Here is a 14,064-nt window from a genome sequence, read left to right on the forward strand (position 1 = left end):
CAGATCCATAGTCTGCTCAGTACACCAGTGTTTAAAAGCAGCTTAATGTTTTGTATTTCTTGTTTTCACAGAAGTAAAAAAGTAACAAAAGCAAAACCTAAAAACTCAGGCACAGATTTTTGTACAACACTTAAACCCCTGGGGACATGTAAAATAATACCATTTTGGTGAAATATTACAATTTTAAGCTTAGAATTGGTTATTATTTCTGACCAAACTGCATGTCGCACTTGATTAATTCAAGGACTATCAAAAAGTTGAAAATTAAATTATTCTTTTTTATTCTTGTTTGAACAGCTTCTGGCTACAATAAATAGTGCAATTTTGGTGTTCTTTTAAAAAGGTAACATGTCCATTAAACCTACCAGCGAGTTTTGAGGTTCAGAGGATTAAGGTGAAGATTTCTGTATTTCCTGAATTACCTTTAAACTGTAGCAGTGTTTTGGCTGTCACAGCAATATTTACACAAAAAGCAGGAACAGCTTCAAGCAATCTTAGATTCATTTCAGAGTTGGGTTGTTCATGTTTGCCCAAATATAATTAAATTAACAGAGTGAGTGTCCTCAATAAGGTTAAATAAAAATCATTTTTGATTCATTGCACATTTATTCTTGTGAAATAACAAATAAATTAAAATTAATGATAAAGGAGAGACCCTCCACAGTCCCAGAGAAAGCCAAGGTACAAACTTAATATTCATTATTCATGCTAGATTACACAATACACAAAGAGATGTATAACATAACAGACTGAACCTGAACTAATAACAGCTCATCAAACTGTCCAAATAACTAGCAGCAAAGTTTGTTTGTGATTTCTTGAAATGAAAGCTCAGGACCGAGCTGAGGACGGATGCGATGCGACAAAATATTTAACTGCAGCTGATAAACTCAGGTTCTGTGTAACAGCTCAGCGACACATTAAAATGTCACCACATTACCCAAACACTGTGCATGTCTGAGAGGAGCTTCCGTGTTACTTCTGATACTTATCAAAAGCAAATCAGAAAAGCACATTTTTATCAAAGTTTCTAAAAACATGCCAGCAAAGTGGTTGTTTATGCCTTGATGAGAAGGTGTAGATACAAAGTTGAATACAGGTGGCTGTAATGTGCAGTGAACATATAGTAAGGAAACTGTGCTCCTTCCTGTTGCTTTCAGACTCAGGGCTGTGCCAGCTGTCTCACATTCCAACAGGAAACACATCTCAGCCACTTCCTGCTTCCCCTGAGGAAGTGACAGGTCGCGTAGGGAATGGGTGAGCCAGTCACACTCAACACTCTAGTCTGGGCGAGCATTATTTTCCAAGAAAAAAAATTAAACCACTTACAGACTGGTTCTACAATACCCCACTAAACAGCAGACTATAGTGTTAGCGTATGCCAACACCACACGAAGTGCTCTGTTTACATTCAGACTAGCATGTATGCCTTGACTAAACGTTTATCTTTGTAGATTGAAGACATTCTTACTGGTGTTTTTTATACTGTGCATATTTTAATATCTCCAGCTTTTGCTTTTAATTGTGAAGCACTTTTCAACATCTGCAATAACAAGTGTAGTGGCTATTAAAAATGTGCCTGTTAAAAATGGGCTGATGGCTTGGCCTTAAGTATTGCTACTTGCAGCTTTCTTAATATCATAAACCAACCACTCATCCAAACTACTTCACACTCAACACTAACTGCACTGGGTTATTAAAATATTAAAATCGTTTATAAGCAGCATCCTCGAGACAGAGGCTTAGCCTTCACTATACACGGCTCTGAGTATAATATTGTCTTGGGCTGCACCTAATCCTTTTATTTTTCTAATTAATCTAAGAGCAATGTATTGTTTTTTGATTAGTCAGTTACTGTAATTATTAATTACTTTAAACAATATTTACTACTTGATTGAAATAACAATTCATTTACCCAAAACAAATATCAAAAACATGTCAAGTGTAAGTAGATTGTAAATCAAATCACAACATCTGTCAGAAAAAGCACAATTAGATCATTTCCCCAAATCAGTTGGACTAACCAGAGTGCAATGTCTACCACACACAGACACAAAACAAAACAAATTTAACTCCTTTATTTTCTTCTTGTTCAATGTCCTTTCTTTCACTCTTTACTTTTATGCTACATATTAAATGCACAACTTTCTCTTTGACAGTATTTTTATGGTGCAGCATTTCCTAAACTTGTGAAGTTTTAAGCATTTCTTCTACCACTGCCAAAACCAATATTCAATTAGAAAAGAGTGAAGAGTTTGCCCGCAACCCCCAAATCACTAAGTCACTCCACCTGAGCAGTCTGAAAGTGAAATTTCTAAACAAAAGCTGCAATGATGCTCGGACCATTTCTGAGTGAATCTATGAAAGCACCCACAGCTAAACAATCAGCTGGCTAATGGTTGCTTTCGACCATTAACCTATGTTTGTATAATTTAATTAACTCAGTGTGTGGGCTGTAGGCTGCCAGCATACATACCATACTTGGGTTAAGAAGAGATGAACTATGAGGCAGACAATCAAAAACTGCATTTCTCCGCCTGTTTGTGAGGCACTTTTACTGGATATTTCCACAGACCGATTGTGTTTTTACTCTTACATGCAAAAGACTTGTAGCACTTGTGGCAACAAGCCTTGTCAATGATTCTACAGTGTAACCACACTTATGAACATTTAATTCTCTTTGCCACTGTCATTAAGAATAGGGTCTGTGTGTGTACATGTGTGTTGCACAGTACTGCAGCGAGGGAGAGAGCTGTGCCCACCCCCCACACACAGAACATGGAGAACTCCCTCGGAAATGAGAGTAAATAGGAAAAAATAAACTGGAAATCTCTTATCCTAATTTCTCCAGTACAGAAGGTAGAATCTATGATGTTGGAGCTCATCAATCTTCCAGTCTTTAAATCATTTCATCTCAGGCCCTGTTTAATGTGGATTTCAATACGCACCCCCAGCAATAATGAGCTTAAAAGCCACCTACATGGACCTAGAAAACCTGAACACAAACAGCACGCAGTTCATTTTTCAGAGCTGCCCCTTTCTGTCTGCACCACAGTCATTATCTATAAGAATGCAAAGGTGGTGGTGGTCTGAGTAAGATCTGATTTACTAGGATACACCCCTATGCAGAAATTGACACTGGACTTCAATGACCCACGGTTACTGTGTGGCTATTGTCAAAACCTACATACTGCTAATAGACCTTGTGGCAGTAAAGAATAAATTGCAGCATTTGTACTGGGGCTGCTGCTGGCAGGTAGGCAGAGGTTTTCTCCCAATTATAGGGGGAAAAGGATGAAGCAGGATAAGGTGGACCACTAGAATAGACCTAATGAGGACGTGGTATGATTGCCGTGGGACTCATTTGTGCCCACAGCAGGCGTATTCGATTGGTACAGAATGGCCAGAATGAAGTGGCAGAGAGAGCGATAGAGATAGATGGGGAGAGATAATGGAAGTGAGAAGGATTGATTCCTCACTCAATGTGAGAGTATGTGGGAGGAGATGAGATGCTGAGACTGAAAGTGGGAAAGAGATGGATGCATAAAGTAAGTGAATAGTCAGTCCATCAAGTCAACTATCCTCTCACTCTCTTTTCTTTCCATCCACCCATCCAAGCTCTATTGCACTTGTAGGCATACAGCTGGTAGAGGTGACACTAGGGAAGCACTGCGCTACGAACACATGTAAGCCTGTGAAACAACCACTGACACTCTGTCATGGCTGTGTGGCATTTTCTAGAAGCAGAACAAAACCTGGAAAACCAGAGCGAAAGTATAGCAGGAAGGAAGTGCTCTGTTCAGAGTATGTCTGGATTGATGTGGACTTAGCAATCTTGTTGTGACTGTGTACACATGTTGCTACGGTACATCCTGAAGATTCTAGTATAATCATGCATGCTTACATAATCAGTGTTGCAAGTGAAAGTGGTTGTTTAGATAATCCCACAGCACAATGAATAGAGCTCCATGCAATAAAATATATATATATATATATATATATATATATATATATATAAATATTAAACGGTCTTTCTTGAAACTGAAAGTAAAACGTAATCCTTGTCCCTCTTAAGAAAGAAAATAATGTTTAATGTGAATGCAGTTAGTTTATGTGAGAATTTTCTCCCAATACCTCATGCAACTGCTGTAAAAGTACATAAAATACTACAAATTAAATATTGAGATGGATGGTTTTCGTGGCCACATGTTGTTCTGAGGCTACATTGCAAAATATTTTGTAGCTGAAAACATCAAAATCAAAACAACTGCAATGAGCTTGAAGGATCATTTTTTTGTATGCATTAAATCAGACAAAATAGCATACTTTTTTTAAAAGAAAAACATGAATCCATTACCACTCAAGACAAACAATACTGTAAGCCTAGAGAAACAGTGAAAAAAACACAATAATGGTATTATGTTTTGCTGCTTTAGTATGAAAACCAAGGTCTTATTTGTATTTGGTATACAAGAGAATGCTTTCTGGAATTCCTTGGAGACATTTCACAGATTTATACTTCAATTTGTATCACATTTTTTATTTATTTATTTATTTTTAAACAGACTGACTGACTTCCTGAGTTGTAAAAGACATGCAGCGGCTTTATTGACCAAGGCTGGTACTTTCGATCTTGGTAACCATAGATAAAAAAAAAATTTAATCACGTTTTTTTCACAAGCTTTTTGTTTAATCTTTTTCTTTCTTCCCTTTTCTATTATCATCTCCATTTATCCCTAGTGTGTTTTTCTTGCACTCTCCCCGCCATTTCTCATTCTTTTCTTCCTCTCTCTCCCCCTCATACTTGTGTGTGTGTGTGTGTGTGTGTGTGTGTGTGTGTGTGTGTGTGTGTGTGTGTGGGAGGGGAGAGGAGAGGAGAACAGCATTGCTGGCTGGAGGAGGAGGTGAGATAGAGAGAAAAAAAAGAAGCGAGAGGGGGAAGGAAATACAGAGAGAAAAGCAAAGCATTTACTGAAACAACACAGTTCCAAATTCAAAGGACTCTCACGTCCTCCTTTATACAATCTATATTGCTCCTTATGTTTTTATATTTGATTACTAATAATACCAATATTTAGAATAATAATACCAATCACCATCATTATTACTAATACTACTAATACTCATGCACAGCTAAGAGAACATTACTCCTTGCGCATATTTACCACCCAGCTCAATTATGTTGGCATTGCTAGACCTACCATCTGTCTAGTGTCTGTACACTGTAACTCCATATTCCAAGTAGCCAGCTTCAACTATTTGGTGCTGGAACATACCTATCAATTCAACCATGGACAAGAAGAACACTGCATTTGAAAGTAGGGTTGCATCAACACTTCAATGTGTATTAGTCACATTGCAAAAAGTGCAAGTGAAGTCAGGCAAATTAACTCAAACACATCACACTACAACTTTTGTTGCTGCTTACTATAAAAAAAACCACTTACACAGTTCTCATTTTCCGTAACTAATCGACACAAGAAGTCTGTCAGATGAAACATAATTTGTTCTGATTTAAGGGTTCTTGGACACACGTTTTTTTTAGCCTAATTTATACCTTAACTGCCTAATTAATACCTTAACTGCGTAAGACGTAGCTTATATACAGTCATGAACCAGAGTTTACACACGCTTGTAGGGACCATGTATATCCTGGCAGTCTTGGACTTCCAGAGTTCCGTAGACTTCCACAGAGTTTGCCGACATGCGGGGTCCACATGTGCACAGCAACTTGAGCAAGGAAAAAGAAAGAAACACTCAAAGACATCTGGTTGCAAATGAAATGCACCATCAGTTGTATGGGAGTATTCTAGCTTCATAAAGGATGTCAGTGACCTTAAACAGCTACTGTGTCAGCAGTGTCTTACAACTGTTGACGCTATATGAGGCAAAAAAAAAAAAAAAAAATCAATCATGTATTTTGGTTCTTTTGCAGATTTGTTAGTCAAGTCTTCTGGAAATATGACAAAATCTGCTCAGTCAAAAATATATACAGCAATACGAAAATTTGGTTCAATGTCCCTTGGCCATTTTAACGTCAGCTGGCAGCTTCTGGCAAGCTTCTGGTTATATCTCTGACCTCTCCTCTGGACAGAATTGGTACAATTCAACTGAATTTGTTGACTTTCTGACACAGACTTGTTTCTTCAGCACAGTCCATAGATTCTCATTGTGGTTTAAGTAAGCACTTTGGGAAGGCCAATCTAAAATCTTAATTCTATGTTTGATGTGTGTTTGGGGTCATTGTTTTGATCCAACCTTCTGGCTGATGTTTTTTCGGTTTTCCATTAGAATGTGGATGTAATCCTCCGCCATTATTTCATTTACTTGATGGCAAGTACCAATTCTACTGGAAGCAACATAGCCCCATAGCAAAACTACCACCTACTACTACCTCCTAACCAAACATATTTTGGGTCACTGTGGCCAAATAGCTGATCACAGAACTTTGATCCAGAAGGCCTTTTTCTTTGTCCATATGATCAGCAAGCTAAAGCTAACAGCTTGCTGCTGTAGCCGTATCTATATACTGAGGTCCATAGCAGCTCTTTGAGCTAAGCGTATTTTCCTCCATAGTACACGTAAAACGTGTTATTATTACAACTATGAGGCTTTTAGCAAGCACACGCGGAGAAACATAAAATTGGACTACATGGACTGATAAATAATTTCCCCCCATGTTAAATGTAAAAGTTGACTTTCACCACAAATGCACTTAACATTTTCTACATGAGTTCATGTTAAACCCAGGAAAAAAAGGTGAACAAGCTTAAGTTGGTGGTGCAATCAGGGGTTTTAGTTAAATGTGACATCATGATTTGTAATTTTGTACAAATCGTTTATTTTTCTTCTAGTGTCAAACTGAGGCTGAAGAAGACCAGCCATCCACAAGCAAAATCATTCCAGCCTGCATTACCTGCTTTATTTCATCAGCAATGATGACCATGCCAGGTGTGGACTTCAACAAAAAGTTCTGTTCTGCTAAAACATTTTTATTTTAAAAGTTTATGTGTGAAATTGTGTTCCAAAACAATTCTGTTTACAGTTTTTAGTGCACACTTAAAGACTGTTTATAATTCCTTGTTTGCACTGTTACAGAAGCGTTTTGACAAAAGGAGTGTCATTTATTATATTCTACCTCAAGAATGTTCAATAAAAAGGTGATGTTGTTTTCTCTGTGCCATCGAATCGGTATCAGGTAACAAGTTTTTTTTCCCAGTATCAAAATCGAGTTAAAAATTTTAGTATTGTGACAACCCTACATGATATACATGGTCTTTACAAGTATATGTCAAATTTTGTTCATGACTGTAAGTCTTATCATCCACTTTATTATTAAGGAGTTACTATTAACAACTGAAAAGAAACTGTGTGCAAGCAATAGCAAGTGACAACATGACAACAATAATGACAGAAATGATGGCTGCTTGGGACCGTGATGAGAGATGAGAGACATCAAATCCCTGCTTTGGCCACAGACTAAGCTATTTTTCATATCCGATATATATCGAAATAAATCATTACAATGTCCTATAGGATACAATGTCCAAAGGCCCTATTTGACAGCAGAAGAATATGATCTCAATTTAAAAATACTAGACTGCTTGTTATTATAATGGAAGCTCCTTTAAAATGTACTTGTAGTTGCAACAGTACACATACCCACTGGTGGTTTAAGGGGAAATAATCTCAAGTAAATAAACTGAATGTTTCAGGTAAGAAATAGCATGAAAACAGAAAATGGCTGGTCATTTGTATTTGTCTGACCCATTTGATGTAGGCTACAGGTATGCAGTCCAGTAGGCAGGCTTACATCTAGTATGTAAGCTTCACCCACAACAACTGTGATTTGTTTGAAGTAATACAAATGAGCCAGAATGTTTCTTACCCCTATAGCACAATGACAGTGAGGTGCAGCTACACCATTATGTTCAACAGAATTGGCTGGCAAAGCAAGACTACAACAACTGTAATGCAAAAATAAAAGCATGTCTGTTGACAACCTGATGGTAGCCAGATATATATTTTGGAAAGAATGTGCACAGCAGAAGAACATTAACCTTCATTATATATGTCTTGATATTTGTGATGAATTTAACCCAGATTTACAGCAGCAGACCTTCAAATTCAACTGAGAAAATATGATACTCACTGGCAATCTGTATATCTCATCAAGGCCAGTGAATTGCAGATGACACAACCTGACAGCTTTATGGTAAGTCTGAAACAGAAGGACATACGGTTTCAAATTAACAATGATATACACATAGTGACGCAAGACAAATTAGAATAACAGGAACACAATTAATTGCATCAAGAGTGTTTAAATGAAAAAAAGAAGATTTAATGTCACATTTAAAGCCTAATAAAACACTATGGCAAAACAATAATAATAATAATAATAATAATAATAATAATAAATAGAAAGTGGAGGAAACTGCTGAAAACATTTACGTCAAAATAAAACTAAATATCCTAAATGACTCAGATGCTGTTTAAGATCTTTCCTGATCATTACGGACTAATTTACTAACAAAGCAAAAAATTAAAAAAGGTACTATCTTTATACTCTTCTGGGTGACACAAAAATCTCTTCGCTTGTTATTATCAGCTATAAACGCCTCTGGGGGAAAATTACAGTGGTATTTTAACGGAGTATCTCAAAATGGTTTTGGTAATCCCAGTTCAAGGTTCAACAGAGACACACTAACAAGACTCTAAAAATCATCCTGTCTGTGATGAAGCACAAGCCTTAATTGACACCATCTAATGAATGACATCCATTAGAGTAGTTCGACTGATCAGCACGTGTAATGCTCATAGCTAAGTTTTCTGGATGTTCGCCAAAGCAGAGGGTGCAAAATAATATTCAAAAACATGCTTGAAACTAGGGCTTAATAAAAAAAAATGTTCTAATCCTTAAAAACCATACAACTAGAAAACTGCAAAGGCTGCAATTTAGGATATATGTTATCCGATGCATCTGACATCCCAGGTTTTAACTGCTGTGTCAGTGGTTTTACAAATTCATGCCATTCTCTAGTGACAGTCTATATTTCTTCTCCATGGAGGCTGGCTGGGTTTCCAGGAGAACCAAGGCAGCAGCAGCCGCCACACTGCAAATCACTTGTGATAAGTTCCATTTGTGTGGTCCTGTGAATTCATATGATTTGACTCTATTCTTGATTAGTCATGACTGCCAACATTAGCATTCTGCTTTCCTTCCAAATATCACTTATTTAGTTAGCCCTAACTCAAAGCACCATGGTTTGACAGACCTGACAAAAGCAATCTACATGGTCTCGACTTCATGTGAGTGAAAGTTTAATCGAAACAGCACTGCCAAAGACCAGCTCACATATGCACAGATCACTACAACATGAAGTGACAGGTGAAGTGTTCAACAGCACCCTGCAAGCAGTACCACAACACTATGCCCATGGAACACAACAAAGTGCCCAAGGCTTTGACCCGGCCTCCAAACTCCCCAGATCCCAATCTGATTGAGCAGTCACAGGATGCGCTGAAACAGACCACAAATCCACAAATCCACAGAGGCTCCACTCCACAACCCACAGGACCCAGAGGACCTGTTTCCAACATCCCATTGCCAGATACCGCTGAACACCCATAGAGGTCTTGTGTTTATGCCCTGATGGGTCATAGCTGTTGTTCTGACGGCACAATGGGGAGCCTTTACAGTATTAGGCAGGTGGCTTTAATGTTATGGCTGACTGGTGTATGTAAAAAAGTGACCCAGCTATATGATAATTAGTGCAAGACAGCAACACAGCCCTGCAGTCTTTCATCTACCTGACAGAGGATTTGAAACTCAAGATGCCATGAAGTGTATTGTCTTTACTGCCTCACTAATGACATATATTAACTTGTGAGGTTCTATTTTTGAGGCAAACTTTTTTCGGTAAACTCTCATTTTACAAAAAATGGTCAATAGTAAATGATTAAAACTTATATCGTGTTTTTTCACCCCTATGTGGGTAGAGCACTTTACAGTGTGTCTCATTTACCCATTCACATACACACTAAGGGCAGCAGAGCTGCAATGCTAAGTGATCGCCTCCAATTGGGAGCAACTTCAGTTTCAGTGTCAGGACATTTTGCAATGCAGAAGAGATAGGGATTGAACCACCAACCTTGTGATTAGTGGGCAACCCACTCTACCACCAGGAGACTTTCAGCAAGCCTCCTTTCACTGTCTTCCCCACATGCATGCACATGCCAAGTAGCAACACATCTTACTCTATGATCACTTGTCTCCCTGAAGGACAAACACTTTTCTTAGTCATTACATAGAATACATGCATTTACTGTGCTACATAGTCTTTCTGCCCTTTTCCCTAAAGGTTGATGTTATATTTTATAACATTGTGTGAGACATATGTATAGATGGTCATAGACATGGGTGATGTTGAAAATTTCGTCAATAGTTTATTCCATAAACAAACAGTACTCAGGACTGGGGAAAAAAAAACAACACATAACCTATATTCTTTATTTTCCAATTAAACAAACCACAAACTCATTGTAATATTGTAATCCTGAACTCCAAACTTAGTTACATTTAGTCCCCAAACCTATTTGGGTCCTCGGAGCCAAACAGTCATCTTCATTGTCATCTCAACACAGGCCAGGTTATTAGTACAGACTACTGTCCTAGACTGTGGATCTCTACGTCATCAGTTTTTGCAGGCAGGCATTCAGCCTAATGAGGCTTGATAATGGTCCTCTCATTTCAGTCTTTAGGGAAACCTACTCTGTGCAAACTGAAACACGTGTACACAGTTACTTAGTACACACTCTCTCTTTCTATCACTATCCACTGTTGCTTGGCTGATAAAAGGACAAGCATAGCCCAAGCATGAGTCAACTATCTATCAAACCTGTCTGTCATCGATCATACTGTGTCACACACTCTCACTACTTAACTTTGTTTGCTAGACAGACATCAAGGATCTGTGAATATTAAGGTGGGCTACTATAGTCTGCTTGTAGCCTAGCTACAGAGCTCACCTTTTAGGACAACTGCCTGCACCTGGTCGATGCAGTGTGAGAGACGACAAGCTCAGGAAGCCACAGAAGGAGAAACTGTTTCCCATCACTAAATCTTTTCTGCTGTTGTTTTCTGGCTGAATCTGACTAATGTTCAGAACATGATTGGCAGCTTACACAGTTCCACATTCCACATTTTAAGAGATACCTGGAAGATAAGCAAGGGAAATAAGGATATTATCTCAAATGAGACATATACAGTAACTATGTGGACAACCTTTTGTTCCAACCCACCAGTGAGTGCTACATGGCCTATCTTCAACTGGCTAAGCAAGGCCACACTCAGGAACTTGCCATTAGTCATGCTCTGTTAATATTACTAGTTAATGATTGTGAGCCTTGTTTAAACACAATTTAAAAAGTGTTGCATATGTCTGTAACTTCACGACACAGGAGAGGTAAAAAAAAAAAAAAAAAACGTTTAGAGTTTAGTTTTGACAAGAAATCTGTCAGTCATTAGTTGAGATGAGCATTATAAAAGTGAATGTATAATCTGTTGACGGTAATGTGAGAAATGACAGGAAGCTGCAACTATGACCGAATGAAGGCCATTTTGGCTGCATCATAGTGATTTAGACAAAACATGTTGTAAAAGCTGCTGAATGATATGAGAGGGCAAAGTTAGATGTGTAAAATCAGAAGTGTTTCAAAGACTGGGTTGACAAATGACAGAAGTGCGAGGGAGATTTCTGTTTTAGAGGGCAGAGAAAAAGTAGAGGGAAGATATCGACAAGACCAAACCAAGTCAGAGCTGGTAAAGATCTAGTGTTGGGTGGTAGATCAGTCTTAGGCCAAGGATACCAACTTTTCCAGATACTTTGAAGCCCCGTGTTAAGTAGAAGGTATCTTTATTTTCTGTTCTGTAAATATAAATGGCAGATCTTGTTTGTAACAGACTAATTCATGTTGGTCCCTCATGTTTGCATCACTTTGAATTTAAGGATTATGTCTGCACAGTCAAGTTTCGGATTACTGTCAAAATTCAATGTCTAAAACATTCCAAAAATGTAAACTTCACAAGACCAACTGCTGATTTCCCTATGATAAGGCATTCATGTAGCTAAAAGGCATGTTCCAGCCATTAGCTTTGGCTATAAAACAAAACCTAATATGACAAAAAGAGCCTGTGATTGAGAAGAATGTGTACTTTGGCGAGATTCTTTTAGGAGACAGCTTCACAATACATATCATGCTGTGGGATAGTGGATTCAGACAGAGCCATAGCTCAAGTTGCAGGTCGTAAAATAGACAATGTCCAGATGTCTGGCAGGACGCTCAAGAACGCAGAAGAGGATTTAAGGAGTTCTCTTCCCTGTCAGCTACTAATGGTCATGGTTCCTCTTAGAGAGGAACGAAAACTGTGGAAAAAATGAATGAATGGCAAAGTGCAATGTTGTGGCTCGTCTGTGTATTTTAATCGTTTCAAACAAATATGCAGATCTATGGCAATGCTTCATAAGCTGTATTAGGCTTTGGCTATATCAAAAAAAAATACTCTATATTGGTCTTTTTATGGAATTTGTTGATACACAACTGAAAATATTTAAGTCATGTGAATATTTCAAGACACATATTTATCAGTCATTTTTTTAGGCTGAATTTAACCAACCCTTAAGAGACTTTAGCATAACTATTTTTAAATTCTGTGTTTTGAACAATGATTGTGGCAAGGTTGAGCTTTCATGAAGCTCCTCACTTGCCAGGAGCTCAGCATCATAATTTTACAATAGCAGCTTCTTCAAAAGATTGTCATAGACTCAGAGAAAACAAAAGATGACATGAAAGATTGAAAATAACATTTATCTCAATAAAATACTTTTTTTTCCTGCTCTGTTCTAACCACTAAGACAGATAAAAGACAAAAGGAAATGTATGATTGTGACTGCTGGCTTTTGCACACTTTTCATGAAATAATTATTTTGATAGAAATTGGGCTGGACCAAAAATATGCTTTCAAAAAATTCTACTGTAACCCATAACTTACACCTATTAAGACACAAATTAAAGTGTGGCCATGTGTGCCATTAGGCTCTCGCTTCCTGTCTACTTGAGAAGAAGCATTTGACCCGGAAGAGTAATTAACACCTTTTAAGTAGTTCTTATGTAACCTTCTCTACCTTTGACTGGGCTATAATTTTCAGTTGGCAATGATTTACAAATACCAACATTGTGAAAAGAAAATCTGCAACACACTGATGTACAATCAACACCTTTTTTTAATAGCTCAAAAAAACAAAAAAACTTATACACCCCACTAAGAGAATGCCCCACATCACAGAGTTAGACAAGTAAGTGTGGGGTAGGCCATGGTACATAGAGGGAAGAAGCACACAGTGCTTCGAATTCTCTGCCGAATTTCTTCCAAAGACATTTCAAAGCCACTACAAGCCAGCATAAGCTGCTTTGTTCCTTTGCCACCTATCCTCTCTTTCTGCTCACTCTAACCCTATCTTCATTGTTTTGGCCACAGCTCTCTATCAAGTCTCAGCTGCCTGCTTTTCACATTCCTCAGTCATTGGGACATAAGCCTCAGTTTTCCTCTCCCACACTCTTCAACCATTTGGAAAACTGGGATACCGGCTGGCAGAGCCTCTGTATCAAATCTATTTGTCGGTTTAACCTTCCTCAGAGTGGAGGCTGGATTAGCTATTGCTATTCAGCAAACCTGGCATGCGAGTTTGCTTGCACTGACATCCAGTGAGGTTTGATGGGACAAGCTTTCATGAAGCTCCTCACTTGCCAGGAGTTCACCCGAAGGCCACAAATGCCTCTGATTTATGATCATTATAGTCCTCAAAATAGTGTGCTTATAATCAATGACAGGTGAGTGTGTTATTTTCCACAAGTCTACATAGTAAGAGCTTTTTGAGAAAATTTAAATTAGTCACAAGAGCACTGAGGAGACAACAGTGAAGGGTCATGGTAGCAATGTGATTGTTTTAATTGAATGTCAATGTAAAAAACACAAAAAAGGAGACGAAAAAGATGCAACTG

At 38.0% G+C, this 14,064-nt stretch overlaps 1 protein-coding gene across 1 annotated transcript in view; it reads right to left on the bottom strand.

The window, feature by feature from the left end:
* Positions 1 to 14,064, bottom strand: part of sipa1l1 (signal-induced proliferation-associated 1 like 1) — an 87,894-nt gene that overhangs the window by 51,488 nt on the left and 22,342 nt on the right. Inside the window, exon 2 of the mRNA XM_008284667.1 lies at positions 8,153 to 8,221. The gene's annotated coding sequence lies outside the window, so the exon portion shown is untranslated. The remainder of the gene's footprint in view (positions 1 to 8,152; positions 8,222 to 14,064) is intronic.

The sequence above is a fragment of the Stegastes partitus genome, unplaced genomic scaffold (assembly GCF_000690725.1).
Source record: "Stegastes partitus isolate 25-593 unplaced genomic scaffold, Stegastes_partitus-1.0.2 Scaffold9, whole genome shotgun sequence".
Lineage (NCBI taxonomy): Eukaryota > Metazoa > Chordata > Actinopteri > Pomacentridae > Stegastes > Stegastes partitus.